The sequence below is a fragment of the Sphaeramia orbicularis genome, unplaced genomic scaffold, assembly GCF_902148855.1.
Source record: "Sphaeramia orbicularis unplaced genomic scaffold, fSphaOr1.1, whole genome shotgun sequence".
Classification (NCBI taxonomy): domain Eukaryota; kingdom Metazoa; phylum Chordata; class Actinopteri; order Kurtiformes; family Apogonidae; genus Sphaeramia; species Sphaeramia orbicularis.
This window is the reverse complement of record NW_021941571.1, coordinates 180878-197784: the sequence shown is the minus strand read 5'-3', so window position 1 is coordinate 197784 and position 16907 is coordinate 180878. Positions and strand designations below refer to the sequence as shown.

The 16907-nt window shown below is 43.5% G+C and overlaps 1 long non-coding RNA gene and 1 pseudogene across 1 annotated transcript; both read left to right on the top strand.

Annotated features, from left to right (window-relative positions):
* The first annotated feature begins 998 nt into the window (after positions 1–998).
* LOC115416183 (uncharacterized) lies at positions 999–5097 on the top strand. The gene is made up of 4 exons (XR_003934925.1): positions 999–1181; positions 3567–3571; positions 4330–4331; positions 4975–5097. It is a non-coding gene; the product is annotated as an uncharacterized LOC115416183 (long non-coding RNA).
* Positions 5098–5199: 102 nt separating this feature from the next.
* Positions 5200–16907, top strand: LOC115416177 (angiopoietin-4-like; annotated as a pseudogene).

Below are 16907 nucleotides of genomic sequence, written 5' to 3'. Positions count from 1 at the left end.
AAAGGTATTTGTGTGATTGCACTTGTTCTATAGTCTGACCTTTAATCACAGCGACTCTGTGCCTGTCCTGCTGTTTTCTAAAATCAATCATATGTTTTGTTTCAGATCAGTTCAGGTGAAGGTGGGACTCCTCACACACTGGACCCAGTCATCAGTGACAGGACTGGACTGGTCTGCCCCTCTGTGAGCAGGCTGACAAGGACTGAGTCATCAGCATACTTAATGATGCTCCTGTTTTCACATTCACTCTGACACACATTTGTGTAGAGAATGGAGAATAATGGAGACAGGAGCCAGGCTGGAGGAGAACCAGTGGAGGAGAACACTGGGTCTGACAGAAGCCCATTCATCCTCACTCTGTGGGACCTGTCTGTTCAAAAGTCTAAAGTCCAGCCCATCAGGTTTTTACTGATCTTTACTAATTTTTAGGTGGTTTTGGGGTCATTTTTGGGTCATTTTTAGGTGGTTTTGGGGTCATTTTTGGGTCATTTTTAGGTGGTTTTGGGGTCATTTTTGGGTGATTTTTGGGTGATTTTTGAGTAGTAACTTCTCATTAGTCCATGTGCATTCTGGATCAGATCTCCAAAGACACTAAACACTGAGGAACAGGAAGAAAAGAGTTCAAACTGGACTGAATTTAATACAGACATTTCAGGTTCTTCACATTTTACTGTTACATTATTGTTTGTAAATGTAAATATTTTCATAATTTAATGTTAATTTTTGCACTAAAACAAAGACAAACATCTGTAGTTGTCATTATTTACAGACATAATGTCATTATTTTCCCATCAGTCCCAGTCGTAAATCTGCAGTGGTTCTTCTGTGGGGTTCTTCTGCTGTTCTTATTGGACTGTAGATCAGATTGGTCTGGATGTGGAACCCACACTAACATGAGTTCCACAGCCTGGACTGTGGAGTTTTTACACTTTGTAAATTCATCCCAGGGGTCGGACTGGAACCTTTGGGGGGGTGCATGTTTGACAGCCCTGTTGTAATGTGTGGTCACATGACTGTAATCCCTGTGAGTGGAGTCCGTTACCTCCCAGGCCAAGGGCGTCCAATCCCTTTAGAGGATTATCAGAATATGAGATCATATCCAACGTTCACGTAAACATGAGTGTCCAGAGCGTCCTGATGCTTTTCCACTGACGCTCATTCAACCCTCAGACCTGACACCGGTAGGAAAACCTGGGTTTAATGACACACTGTAAGCCTGGACTTTGTTTTGACTAAAGTGCTTTAATTCCAATGGACTTCAATGATTTCAGTTTGATTCCATTCCTATAAAATGTTCAGTATTCTACTCATTTGTAGACAGAGTTGAAAGTACGAAACAGTTTCAGTGGAATGGATTTAAATCCCTCAGTTTGAGTCCTGACCACACTTTGTATCTGTGCAGTGCATTGTGGGTATTGTTCCTGTGGTTGTAAATGTTGTTTTTCTGTGCAGGGCTCAGTGGTTGTGCTGTTAGTGTTCATGTGGACTGAAGGTGTGTGGTCAGTGTTTATTGGCCTTGGAGGAACTATTTGTCGGTTTAGTTTTTGTTTAAAGTTAATTTACCTTTTTGTTTACTAACTTAGTATTTTTTGGCTAATTGTTTATTTTGATTTGTTTATTTTTGTTTGTTTAATATTTAGAACATATTTTTTTATGGTTATTGTTTCATTCTTTGGTATTTAGCACCTTTTGTTTTGTGTTGTTTTTGGTTTAGACCGTGGGCACCTGGGTAGAAATACAAAGATAGACCAGCATGCACCTGGGTGGGCCTATGGTTTTATACCAGACACAGACATCCGACAGGACAGACAGCACAAAGGCCTTCAGTGTCATTTGTCTGCGAAATCTTGAAAATCAACCACTTGAACTACATCTGTGTTCTGACTGCGTAAACCACAAACCCATGGTGCATCTAGTGGTTCTGTTACAGTCTAAGTTCAGTCACCTTTAGGTAGATTTAATTTTGATGACAAATAGCCGCTCCAGGCCTTTTTGTGTTTGTTTCTGTTGAACTGCACCATGAGTCAGAGCCAGAGGAAGAACTATGGATTTACTGCTCAGACGTTCAGATAAGATTGTTCTTGAACAATAAAAATTTATATACCTTACCAAATTAAAAGCACGTCCTGTACTGGTAAATTACATAAAGCTAACTTCCATCCACACTACAATATTGCAAAAGATTTTAATTTAAATCAGCTTGGAGCTGAGTAGTGATGGGATTTTTGTCTCTTTGAAGGGAGTCGTTCACTGAAAAGAGTCATTCAACAGACTGGCTCTTTTATGTTTTTTTGCATTATTTTGAAACACAAATGTTTGAATGACTAAATCGGCTACATGTGATGATTGACATCCCATTTTAAAGGTGTTAATTGGTGCGGCAGTAAATATTATCTTAGCGTAAAAAGAATCGTTAGTTCAAATGTGTGGGTTAAATCCATGACATAGAGGTGACATTAGACAAATGATGGAACTGGACCAAAAACATCCCAGTACATTATGTGGACTAGTCTGTTGAATGAAATGAAGAAGAAAATTAAACATTTTCTGATGAAATAACATTTTATCTCCTCAAAACAAGAACAATAAATGTGTGGAAACATACGGAAAAAAATTGCACAAAACACAACAGTGATGAATCACTGCAGTTACTGAAATACCTGAACTATAGTGACAGCCTCAGAACAAGAACAGTCTGTTGGTAAATTGACAGGATATCAGACACTCCCTCCATAAAAAAAAATAAAATAAAATAAAAAAAAAAAATTAACAGCTCTTTACAAAGACTCGGTTCCCATCATTCATTTCAAAGAACCATTCAAAAGATTCGATTCGTTCATGAACGTCACATCACTAGAACTGAGTCCAATGAACTGATGATATTAAATCAAATAATTATACAAAGACATTGACATTGCAACAAATTTTCAGTTAAATAAACTTGTCATTTTGTGTCTTGGACTTAAAATAGCAAGTCCATTCAAATCAAGCATTTCAGTTTAATACACTCAAGTTTTCATTACTCTTTACTGACATTTTTTAAGGCAATGGGTTATCTCAGATTTTTGAAGTAAACTCCACTTCTCTGGTCTTACATTGCAGACTGTCTTAGTGTTTCATGGAGGACTACCTTTGGGTCCTTCTTGAAGGTGCATTCGAAGGTTGAAAACTAAATGAAATGTATTTACCATCTCCATAAGAGAACATAAAACGGTGTACTGGTCAGGCTTCCACCTAAATGTACAAGTTTCATCAGAATTTTAGAAAATCTGTAGAAGAAAGTGTGGATTCATGCATGTTTACATCCATATATATGTGAATATTTATGTAAGTGGCGTCCATAAACAGCACAGGTAGACATCACTAAAATTGTGTCCATTTGGTCCAAAAACTGAGGTTGGGTTTCAATTTTTGAGAACTTTTCAATTTTGCAAAAATAATAAGTAGGTCTGTTAGAAAATATCAGTTCTGCAATATATCATGATATTTCATTTCACAATACTGTATCAATATAAAAAATACTGTATCGATATTTTAGGTATTTATTCAATGCAGATATTGTGGAGGTTCAGTTTTGTTCTTTGGTTTTCTTTATTGTTTATATCTTATTGATTATTATTACCTCCGCCAAGGAGGTTCTGTTTTTTGTTGGCGTTGGTTTGTTTGTCTGTTTGTCCATGTGCAAGATAACTCAAAAAGTTATGGACAGATTTTGATGAAACTTTCAGGAAATGTTGATACTGGCACAAGGAACAAATGATTAAATTTTGATGGTGATTTTGGGGGGGGCACTGATCTGCCTTGGCGGAGGTCTGCACTCTCTGAGTGCATTTCTAGTTTAACAGCGTTTTATTAATACGTAATATATACGTTACTTCCCTGATCCAGCCCTACAGCTCAACTCGTAGCTTGAGGTCTTCAGGACAGCACCTGCTGATGGTTCCCACACCTGCTGATGGTTCCACACACCTGCTGATGGTTCCACACACCTGCTGATGGTTCCACACACCTGCTGATGGTTCCACGCACCTGTTTTAGCACACGTGGTGACAGGTCTGTTAAAGCTGTGGACCACGTCTATGGAATGACCTGCCTCTACACCTACGGTCCATGGACTCTGTACAGAGCTTTAAGAAACACCTCCAAACCTCCTGTTCAAAAAGGCTTTTAGTCTCCACCTGACCCAGGACCACCACAGACTGATTACACTCTATGTATTCATCATATCGTACTCCATGTGTCGTCGCCCCCCCCCCCAGTCTCTCTATCTCTATCGCTCTCTCTTTTCTCCTCCTTTACTCTCTCTCTCTAACCCCACTGGCCAGGCAGACGTCCATCCTTCAGGAGTCTGGCTCTGCTCCAGGTTTCTGCTGTTAAAGGGAACTTTTTCCTTCCACTGTCACCAATCACAGTGTTTGTTCCTGAAGGATTCTGTTGGGTCTGGAAACGTAATTGGATTCTGATTTGAATTGATAAAGCACTTTGTGACTCTGTCTGTGAAAAGTGCTCTAGAATAAATTTATTAAATAATGGTTGTCTGAATCCTCCTAAAAGCACTTTTTACTGTCTGAGAGGCAGATGGGAGTTCCTTCGGAAACTAGAAGAATTAGAAAAATTTGTGATATAACATTAGATCATGTTCTGAAATAATATGTTTAGTTTTGTGCCGATTTCTGGTTTAATTCAATCTTTCCAGGAAATAATCTTAAAAAAACACAAAACAAGTAGAAACAACAAAACAATTGCCTTTTTAATAGTATCATGATATATCGTATATGTATTATCGTGATCCTAGTATTGTGATTTGTATTGTATCTTCAGATTCTTGCCGATACACTGCCCTGATAATAAGGTGCCGTTCTTGCTGGGACAAGAACTAGAAGTATTTCATCAGAAGGTACAGTCGGTTCTGTAAACATTTGTTGCTTCTTGTTTGTTTTTTTTCCATAGTACGTTCAACCAGCAGGATCCCAGTGGACGTCTTCATCTAAAACTCGGTCTGGAAACCTCAGAACAGCGTCTACGTTTCAAGTACTCGTTTTTTGGCTGTAGGTCTGATCTCGAACAACTGCCACCATGGATCCTCGGTTAAAAAAGGAACAAAAAAAATACACAACCCATCGATCGAATGAATGTTGAAGCGATGTTTTACAGGTTGAAGATGTTGGTGCAGAACTGAGAAGCTGTGGGACATTTTATTTCGGTCGTAATACGTGGATTAAAAACTGAACTGCTCTTCAACATTTAAAGCTGGATCTAAACCTACAGTTGAACGTTTAATGTCATGAGGCCAAATGATTCCGTCGACTTTGGTGGAAGACGCTTCAGATAAAAGTTCACATCAGCCTCAAGACCGAGTTTGTCAGTTGAGCTCTTGAACGGAAATGTAAAAACTGGAAAACTGAGCATCCTAAAACACCTCTTCCAAACACGTCAGCACAGATGTTTATGTAAACTGCAGAAGGTCGGATGCCTTTTCGTCCTGTAGATGCTTTCCTTTCCTTCTTTTTCTTCTTCTTGGACTTCTTTTGGCACTTGGCGAACGACTGATTTCGGTTTCAGAACTTCTACTTCTTCTTCCGTTACCTTTTGATGATGACATCCCACTTTTCGTTTGCTACAAACAAGGAACAGTTTTAACGTTTTGACGTCAGCTTCGCATTTTCTCTACGATTACACAGAAACGCAGCTGTTGAATGTCCAAGATGAAGCTGCAGTGTGTGTTTCTCGCTGTCGTTTGCTGATCAGTGTTTCTGCTCCCAATGAACGTCCAGACTTTGGTCACAATGACGACGTACATCCCAATGTTTTCATGGACGTACCCGACGTCCACAGCAACATGGACGTACCGGACACCAACACCGAGACCAACTGGGACGTACAGGACATAAACAAGGACAACTACGAGGACGCAGACTGGCATCCTCCGCCTTCCTTCCCGGACACTTCGGACCTTCCTCCTGACGACCCGCCGCCGATACGAAGCAGCGCCGACCAAACCCGGAATAACGACAGTTCGACGTCTCTGTGTGGCGGCAGTATGGCGGTCAGGTGACCTCAGACGGACGATGCCGACTCGTAGCCGCGCTGCCTCCGACAGGAATGCCGCAGAGAACGCTGCCCGGACATATTTCGCTGCACAGACGACATCTCCTATTGGCTCCGAGAAAACCAAGAAGGGAGGGACCAGCTGGAGGAGCTGAAGGAGACGATGTCGGACCTTCAGGAGGAGCTGAGGATGCACCAGCACCGAATCCAGGCCCTGGAGACACAGGTAGGTCCGCCAGGTATTACACCAGCACACGAACAGAAAAGTGGTGTTACTACACTGATCCCACATCTATGAGTTGAGCTTCGAACACATGGACAAAGCCTCACCCACTGGCTGGTCGACTGCAGCCTTGAACTTCACACCTGAACATTCACACCTTTGAGGCCTGGACCAAGGTTCTAATTAGGGCTGTAAGAAAATATGGGTTCTGCAATATATTCAGATATTTCATTTCACAATACTGTATCAATATTAAAAAGTACTGTGTTGATATTTTTAGGTATTTATTCAAATGTGTAACGGGCTAAGTACAAAGGCTGAACCCAAAAGCAAGACCACAGAGTACAAGTAAAGTTGAGTGTTTTTATTAAACACTTTAACAAGTGAAAAAATACAACACAGAGAGAATATTATTTCTGTAAAGCCACTGAGTCCAGGGATAAACGTCTGGGCTGCGGGTGGTAATGGCTGACGACCAGCAAGGCCGAGCCGGGAAAACCCCAACGGAATCCCAACTAGGAGCAAACAGAGGGAGGTCAAAAAACAAGCCAGGTCATACACAGGGGAGCAAACAATACGACAACGGTACATGGGGACAGGCAGAACGCACGGTCAGTAATCCAGGCGAATGGTCGAAGCACAGGTACACGGTGGAGGCTGAGGTAACAAAGGGAGTAGGCAGAGACAGAGTCGGGTACATGAACCAGGTCGTAAACGAGCAGGCAGGATAGGAACAGGCTGACTCGGTGGTCGAAGGACGAAAACGGGTCGAAAACAGGCAGACAAACAAACAGGATCCAAAAACGCTGGTGAGTGAGCACAACAAGTTGTAGAGCACAAACTGGCAAAGAAACAGGGGAAAACACAGGGTTTAAATACACAAGAGGGTGGGAAGACAGTTGGACACAGGTGGAACACATCAGGGTGGAGCCAGGTAATCAGGGAAAAGGTGAACACGATCAGGGAGAGGAAGTAAAGACACCAGACATGACACATGAGGGAAACTTAACAAAATAAAACAGGAAATGACAAACAACACAGAGAAGACAGACAAATCCAGACACAGTCTGGGAGCAGACATGACAAAATGCAGATATTGTGGAGGTTCATTATTTTTAACAGTGTTTTATTAAATAATGGTTACTTGAATCCTCCTAAAAGCACTTTTCTCTGTCTGAGAGGCAGATGTTCGTTCCTTTGTTTGGATTGAACTCAAATCCTGTTCTGATGTTAGTTGTGAACTAATAGAATCTGAACATTTGAACAGGATCTGAAACTGGAATGTCTGGAAAACAGAATTTCAGTTTGAACACAGTTTGAACATTTGCTGATAGAACATTAGATCCTGTTGGGATCAAATACAAATGTGTTTAGGATTTGTGCAGATTTATGCTGTAATTAAATTCTTAAAGGAAATAATCATTTAAAAAAAGAAACAAACAAAAAATTGCCTTTTTAACAGTATCATGATATATCGCGATATATCGTATCGTGATCCTAGTATTGTGATTTGTCTCATATCACCAGATTCTTGCCGATACACCGCCCCAGTCATAATAGTTTGGATTCTTCATTGTAGTTTAGTTTTATTTAGTTTTACTTTTTTTTTCTCTAATTCAGTTTGTTTTAATTAGTTTTCAGAGCAGGTTTGATAGTTTTTATTAGTTTTCTTTTTTTTCTAAATGCTTAGTTGTAGTTCAGTTGTAGTTCAGTTGTAGTTTAGTTTAGTTGTAGTTTAGTTGTAGTTCAGTTGTAGTTTAGTTGTAGTTCAGTTGTAGTTTAGTTGTAGTTCAGTTGTAGTTCAGTTGTAGTTCAGTTGTAGTTTAGTTTAGTTGTAGTTTAGTTGTAGTTCAGTTGTAGTTTAGTTGTAGTTCAGTTGTAGTTTAGTGTAGTTCAGTTGTAGTTCAGTTGTAGTCAGTTGTAGTTTAGTTGTAGTTCAGTTGTAGTTCAGTTAGTTGTAGTTCAGTTGTAGTTCAGTTGTAGTTCAGTTGTAGTTCAGTTTAGTTGTAGTTTAGTTGTAGTTCAGTTGTAGTTCAGTTGTAGTTTAGTTGTAGTTCAGTTGTAGTTCAGTTGTAGTTCAGTTGTAGTTCAGTTGTAGTTCAGTTTAGTTGTAGTTCAGTTGTAGTTCAGTTGTAGTTCAGTTGTAGTTCAGTTGTAGTTCAGTTGTAGTTCAGTGGTCTCTTTTCTCTTCTTCTCTGTGCTCCTATTCAAATCAATCCCAGACAGGACTCTGCTGCTGTAGTCTCCATGTTTCCAGGTAGAGTGGGGACCAGAAGACGACTGGAAACCACAAGTGAACACAAGTGACGGAGCAAAAGTGTCGTATGGAGACAGCACAGAAAACTGAGAGGGAAATAAACATCCCATAATAACTGTCTACCTTCATCAGCCTCAGAATCAAACTGACCAGTGTAGAAGAAACTCTGAGTTACCGTCCTTTCTGTACATTTACTCTTACTTTTATCACTTCATTTCTTTGACTCTGACAGTTGTTTCTTTCTGGTTCTCATCATTAACTTAACTCACTACTCCCTCTGGTGGTCACATAAACCCTCAGCCTGTCATCTGTTCACTTCACTTATTGGTCTCATGTGTGCGTGTGTCTCAGAGTGAAGACGGCGTGACACTCAACGCCACCTTTGCCCACCGGCTGCGCTCCCTGGAGACGCGTCACGCCCAGGCCGACACGCTGCTGCACGTCCACGCCGCACTGCTGTATGAGCTGCAGGCCCAGCTGCGCAACCTGTCGGCCGCCGTGCGGCACGTGAGCCGCAACAGCGACTGTAAGGTCAACGTGGTCCGAACGCCACCACCACCGCTCAGCATGAGAGACAAGCTGTTACCAGGTAACAGCTGACCACAGGGAACAGCTGACCACAGGTCACACCTGACCACAGGTAACAGCTGACCACAGGGAACAGCTGACCACAGCTAACAGCTGACCACAGGTCACACCTGACCACGGCTAACAGCTGACCACAGGTCACACCTGACCACAGGTAACAGCTGACCACAGGGAACAGCTGACCACAGGTAACAGCTGACCACAGGGAACAGCTGACCACAGCTGACCACAGCTAACAGCTGACCACAGGTCACCAATCAGAGACAACACACTAATGACAACCAAATATGACACATTAAATATTCCGTCCAAACAGCAGGATTTCCTGTTTACTCCACAGTTTGACCTCAGTACAGTAAAATGAGTCTAGACTGAGATGTGTAGTGTTTGTGTACTTTTGTGTCCATGTCCTGTCTTTCTGTCTCTGAACCTGTCTTTAAACCTGTCCTGTCTTTGTCTCTTGCAGACAGACACTTCCTGTCCTTCTGTCCGTCAGACTGTGCGTCTCTGTACCAGAATGGCGTCCGGCGTTCGGGGGTGTACACCATCGTCCTGTCTCCGGGGACGCCCCTCCCAGTCTACTGCGACATGGACACAGAGGGTGAGGCGTGACATCACACCTTTCACCCAGAGCCTTTAATAGAACAGTTAGCACACTTCCAGAGCCTTTAATAGAACAGTTAGCACACTTCCAGAGCCTTTAATAGAACAGTTAGCACACTTCCACAGACTCCTGCTGTAAAACATGTCAGACTAAATATAAACGTCCTTCCTGGTTCTGGGGGCGGGGCCAATAGTTCCAAACATTCAGTGTTCCACCGTCTGAACACATTCATTTGTATTTGTGCTGATCTACCAACTCCAGTTCTAAGGTGATCAGATACGGTCTTTCCACTGGTCCAGTCTATTTCCTGTATCAGTGTCATTTCTGTTTAAATTCTGTTTTCTTTGGTCTGTGTTTGTGTTTGGATCCATTTACATCTGATCCAACTGTTCTGTTGGGGTTTCAGCTGTAGTCCATATGGAACCACTAGAACTACAATGATGGAGGTTCATATGGAACCACTAGAACTACAATGATGGAGGTTCATATGGAACCACTAGAACTACAATGATGGAGGTTCTAAGGGAAGGGGCCGTTAGTCCAAATGTGGTTCTGTGGGTTGGATTTCCAGTTGTTCTGTTAGACCTGCAGGTGTTAGCTTCAGTTTGTCACCTGAGGTCATGTGATCATCTGGAGGACAGTTACTGCAGTTACTTTGTTTTACTGAGTTTATGGTCTGTGCTAATGCTAACATGCTAAGTTAGCCTGTATGCTATCCTGTGGTTAATGCCTTATTGTGTGTGTTAACGCTAACATGCTAAATTAGCCTGTATGCTGTCCTGTGGTTAGTGCCTTATTGTGTGTGTGCTAATGCTAACATGCTAAATTAGCCTGTATGCTATCCTGTGGTTAGTGCCCTATTATGTGTGTGCTAATGCTAACATGCTAAGTTAGCCTGGACGCTATCCTGTGGTTAATGCCATATTGTGTGTGTGCTAACGTTAACATGCTAAGTCAGACTTTATGCTATCCTGTGGTAATGCCTTGTTGTATGTGTGCTAATGCTAAGTCAATCCTTTCAGTGGCCACGCCCACTACTCAAAAGTAGAACACACACAACAGTACACACAGTAGTGACACAACGGGTGGGTGGGGCTTATTTTAGATTGACCTGCTGCTTGTCCAATAGAATAACCATACAGTGCTGGGTTTGTTTGGAACTATTCAGGCTTACATGAACCATGTGACCACCAGAGCGGTCACATCACAGTGTCATAATTCTCTTTATAAGGCTCTGGCTCCACCCACCAGCTCATATTGTTTATTACATGTCTGTGTCGTTAAACCGTGTCGTTTTGTGTGAATTGTTGGCGTTTTCCCGTTTGCGTGTCCGTCAGGTGGAGGTTGGACCGTGTTCCAGCGGCGCCGTGACGGCTCGGTGAGTTTTAACCGCGGCTGGACCGATTATCGAGACGGCTTTGGTGAAGCACGTGGAGAACACTGGCTGGGAAACCATCAGCTCCACCTGCTGTCCAACCAGGGACACTACAGCCTCCGCATCCACCTGCAGGACTGGGGCCACGCCCACAGACACGCCCACTACAGCAGCTTCAGGTAGAGCAGCTGCGTTAGCGTTAGTGTTAGCAAAACCACCAACTGTTACTGTGTCATTCTGTGGACTTTAAGTCCTTCATTTATGGCAAAAGATACATGAATGAATTCATCAACATCTTCATATTATTATCGATAATTATCCTGATCAATGTCAAACCTTTATTTCTTTCCAGATTAAAAGCTCAGGTTTGGACGTGAAAGTTGAATAAAACAGACATTGAATTACAACAGTGACGTAAAATACAAGAAAAGACAAAAAACACAACACACTGGAAGTCTGTGATTTGATTATTTAACCCTTCGAAGCCCCCCCATAGAGCCCCCTCCTACTCACAGAAAGTACAGAATGTGCTCAGTGACATCCAGACCCAAACGTCCACCTTTAACCCTTACAGACCCAAACGTCCACCTTTAACCCTTAAAGACCCAAACGTCCACCTTTAACCCTCACAGACCCAAACGTCCACCTTTAACCCTTACAGACCCAAACGTCCACCTTTAACCCTTAAACACCCAAACGTCCACCTTTAACCCTTACAGACCCAAACGTCCACCTTTAACCCTTACAGACCCAAACGTCCACCTTTAACCCTTACAGACCCAAACGTCCACCTTTAACCCTTAAATACCCAAACGTCCACCTTTAACCCTTACAGACCCAAACGTCCACCTTTAACCCTTAAATACCCAAACGTCCACCTTTAACCCTTACAGACCCAAACGTCCACCTTTAACCCTTACAGACCCAAACGTCCACCTTTAACCCTTAAATACCCAAACGTCCACCTTTAACCCTTAAATACCCAAACGTCCACCTTTAACCCTTACAGACCCAAACGTCCACCTTTAACCCTTAAATACCCAAACGTCCACCTTTAACCCTTACAGACCCAAACGTCCACCTTTAACCCTTACAGACCCAAACGTCCACCTTTAACCCTTAAACACCCAAACGTCCACCTTTAACCCTTACAGACCCAAACGTCCACCTTTAACCCTTACAGACCGAACGTCCACCTTTAACCCTTAAACACCCAAACGTCCACCTTTAACCCTTACAGACCCAAACGTCCAACTTTGACCCTTAAATACCCAAACGTCCACCTTTAACCCTTACAGACCCAAACGTCCACCTTTAACCCTTAAACACCCAAACGTCCACCTTTAACCCTTAAACACCCAAACGTCCACCTTTAACCCTTAAAGACCCAAACGTCCACCTTTAACCCTTAAATACCCAAACGTCCACCTTTAACCCTTACAGACCCAAACGTCCACCTTTAACCCTTACAGACCCAAACGTCCACCTTTAACCCTTAAATACCCAAACGTCCACCTTTAACCCTTACAGACCCAAACGTCCACCTTTAACCCTTACAGACCCAAACGTCCACCTTTAACCCTTAAATACCCAAACGTCCACCTTTAACCCTTAAATACCCAAACGTCCACCTTTAACCCTTACAGACCCAAACGTCCACCTTTAACCCTTAATACCCAAACGTCCACCTTTAACCCTTACAGACCCAAACGTCCACCTTTAACCCTTAAATACCCAAACGTCCACCTTTAACCCTTACAGACCCAAACGTCCACCTTTAACCCTTAAACAACCCAAACGTCCACCTTTAACCCTTAAACACCCAAACGTCCACCTTTAACCCTTAAAGACCCAAACGTCCACCTTTAACCCTTAAATACCCAAACGTCCACCTTTAACCCTTACAGACCCAAACGTCCACCTTTAACCCTTACAGACCCAAACGTCCACCTTTAACCCTTACAGACCCAAACGTCCACCTTTAACCCTTACAGACCCAAACGTCCACCTTTAACCCTTAAATACCCAAACGTCCACCTTTAACCCTTAAATACCCAAACGTCCACCTTTAACCCTTACAGACCCAAACGTCCACCTTTAACCCTTAAATACCCAAACGTCCCCTTTAACCCTTAAAGACCCAAACGTCCACCTTTAACCCTTAAATACCCAAATGTCCACCTTTAACCCTTAAAGACCCAAACATCCACCTTTAACCCTTACAGACCCAAACGTCCACCTTTAACCCTTAAATACCCAAACGTCCACCTTTAACCCTTACAGACCCAAACGTCCACCTTTAACCCTTAAATACCCAAACGTCCACCTTTAACCCTTAAACACCCAAACGTCCACCTTTAACCCTTACAGACCCAAACGTCCACCTTTAACCCTTAAATACCCAAACGTCCACCTTTAACCCTTAAATACCCAAATGTCCACCTTTAACCCTTAAATACCCAAACGTCCACCTTTAACCCTTACAGACCCAAACGTCCACCTTTAACCCTTAAATACCCAAACGTCCACCTTTAACCCTTAAACACCCAAACGTCCACCTTTAACCCTTACAGACCCAAACGTCCACCTTTAACCCTTACAGACCCAAACGTCCACCTTTAACCCTTAAATACCCAAATGTCCACCTTTAACCCTTAAAGACCCAAACATCCACCTTTAACCCTTACAGACCCAAACGTCCACCTTTAACCTTAAATACCCAAACGTCCACCTTTAACCCTTACAGACCCAAACGTCCACCTTAACCCTTAAACACCCAAACGTCCACCTTTAACCCTTACAGACCCAAACGTCCACCTTTAACCCTTACAGACCCAAACGTTCACCTTTAACCCTTAAATACCCTAACGTCCACCTTTAACCCTTACAGACCCAAACGTCCACCTTTAACCCTTAAATACCCAAACGTCCACCTTTAACCCTTAAATACCCAAACGTCCACCTTTAACCCTTAAAGACCCAAACGTCCACCTTTAACCCTCACAGACCCAAACGTCCACCTTTAACCCTTACAGACCCAAACGTCCCCTTTAACCCTTAAACACCCAAACGTCCACCTTTAACCCTTACAGACCCAAACGTCCACCTTTAACCCTTACAGACCCAAACGTCCACCTTTAACCCTTACAGACCCAAACGTCCACCTTTAACCCTTAAATACCCAAACGTCCACCTTTAACCCTTACAGACCCAAACGTCCACCTTTAACCCTTAAATACCCAAACGTCCACCTTTAACCCTTACAGACCCAAACGTCCACCTTTAACCCTTACAGACCCAAACGTTCACCTTTAACCCTTACAGACCCAAACGTCCACCTTTAACCCTTACAGACCCAAACGTCCACCTTTAACCCTCACAGACCCAAACGTCCACCTTTAACCCTCACAGACCCAAACGCACCTTTAACCCTTACAGACCCAAACGTCCACCTTTAACCCTTACAGACCCAAACGTCCACCTTTAACCCTAACAGACCCAAACGTCCACCTTTAACCCTTACAGACCCAAACGTCCACCTTTAACCCTTACAGACCCAAACGTTCACCTTTAACCCTTACAGACCCAAACGTCCACCTTTAACCCTTACAGACCCAAACGTCCACCTTTAACCCTTACAGACCCAAACGTCCACCTTTAACCCTTACAGACCCAAACGTCCACCTTTAACCCTAACAGACCCAAACGTCCACCTTTAACCCTTACAGACCCAAACGTCCACCTTTAACCCTTACAGACCCAAACGTTCACCTTTAACCTTACAGACCCAAACGTCCACCTTTAACCCTTACAGACCCAAACGTCCACCTTTAACCCTTACAGACCCAAACGTCCACCTTTAACCCTTACAGACCCAAACGTTCACCTTTAACCCTCACAGACCCAAACGTTCACCTTTAACCCTTACAGACCCAAATGTCCACCTTTAACCCTTAAACACCCAAACGTCCACCTTTAACCCTTACAGACCCAAACGTCCACCTTTAACCCTTAAATACCCAAACGTCCACCTTTAACCCTTACAGACCCAAACGTTCACCTTTAACCCTTACAGACCCAAACGTTCACCTTTAACCCTTACAGACCCAAACGTTCACCTTTAACCCTTACAGACCCAAACGTCCACCTTATTACAGATATTAAATATTACTCATTTTTAATCCAGTTTTCTTCTAATCCTGTCTCTGTGTCCAGAACTCTTTGGCGCTGACTACTGGACAAATGTGGAACATGTTCAAATACACAACAGCAGAAAACCCACCACATGTAGAACCTGTGGATCCAAACAGAACATTAACTATAATAATCTGTTTATCAGCTGTTCTTCTCCAGTTGAAGTCCATTCCACCGGTCAACTGGAGTGTGTTTTGTGACGCTGCAGGATCGAGGATGAGGAGAACCGGTACCGGCTCCACGTGTCCGGGTTCAGGGGACCGTGGAGGACTCGTTCGGCTGGTACCATAACCTGCAGGACTTCAGTACCCCTGACACGGGGACATCTGCGATGAGATCAGCCAGCCGGTGGTGGTTCCACCAGTGCTTCTACGCCAACCTGAACGGAGTCTACTACCAGGTACTGACCAGGTGGACCAGGTGGACCAGGTGGACTGGTGGACAGGGTGGACCGGGTGGACCAGATGGACCGGGTGGACAGGGTGGACTGGGTGGACAGGGTGGACCGGGTGGACCAGGTTGACCAGGTGGACAGGGTGGACCAGGTGGACTGGGTGGATTAGATGGACAGGGTGGACCAGGTGGATGGGTGGACCGGGTGGACCGGGTGGACTGGGTGGACTGGGTGGACAGGGTGGACCAGGTGGACTGGGTGGACCGGGTGGACCGGGTGGACTGGGTGGACTGGGTGGACAGGGTGGACTGGGTGGACAGGGTGGACCAGGTGGACAGAGTGGACCAGGTGGTTGACTCTTTGGACCCAGTTTGGGCTGAAATGAAACCGTTTTGTTTTAGTCTTTTGGAGAATTTGTAGTAGTTTACTAAAACAGATAAAAATTATGGATAAAATTCCCTTTGTTTCATCTTGTCCATGTTAGATTGATACAAAATTGATTTATTTCACTTGATCAATTGTATCTTCTCGTCAGTTGTCGTTTAGAGTCGTCTTTTCGTCCCCTCTCTACCTGGAAACAGATATCCGACAGCGAGGAAGAGAAAGATAAGAATACATCTGAACTAAAGCTAAGCATTTAGAAAACCAGCAAACCTGCTGTAAAAACAAATTCAAACTGAATTAGAGAAAAAAGTTAAAACTAAATAAAACTAAACTAGAATGAAAATCCAAAACTATTAGAACCTTGGTTTGGACCAGAACCTGAACCATGAACCCCCATGTGCTCTCCTGAACCTGATGTAGAAGAGTTAAAAGCAGTGGTTGAATGTCAGCGTGTGTGGTTCAGTTCTACTGTTTATTAACTCGAAAGGATCTGAATCTGAATCTGAAACTGGATCTGAATCTTCTAAAGGACCTGAATCTGAATCTTCTCCCCCAGGGTGGTCAGTACTCCCTAAAGGCCCAGAACCTCCTGGGTCCAGATGGTATCGTCTGGTTTCCTGGAAGGACTCAGACTTCTACTCCTTAAAGGCCGTGTCATGATGGTCCGACCAAAACTTCAGGCCCCGCCTATCACCATAGCAACCATCGTGACATCCCTGAGACACGCCCTCTGAACGCTCCACCTTCAGAACCCAGATCTGGGTCCAGATCCCAGTGATCCCAGCTCTTCGTGGCCTACACTGATCTGGGTTTTTGGGTTCTCGGGTTTCAACCAGGACC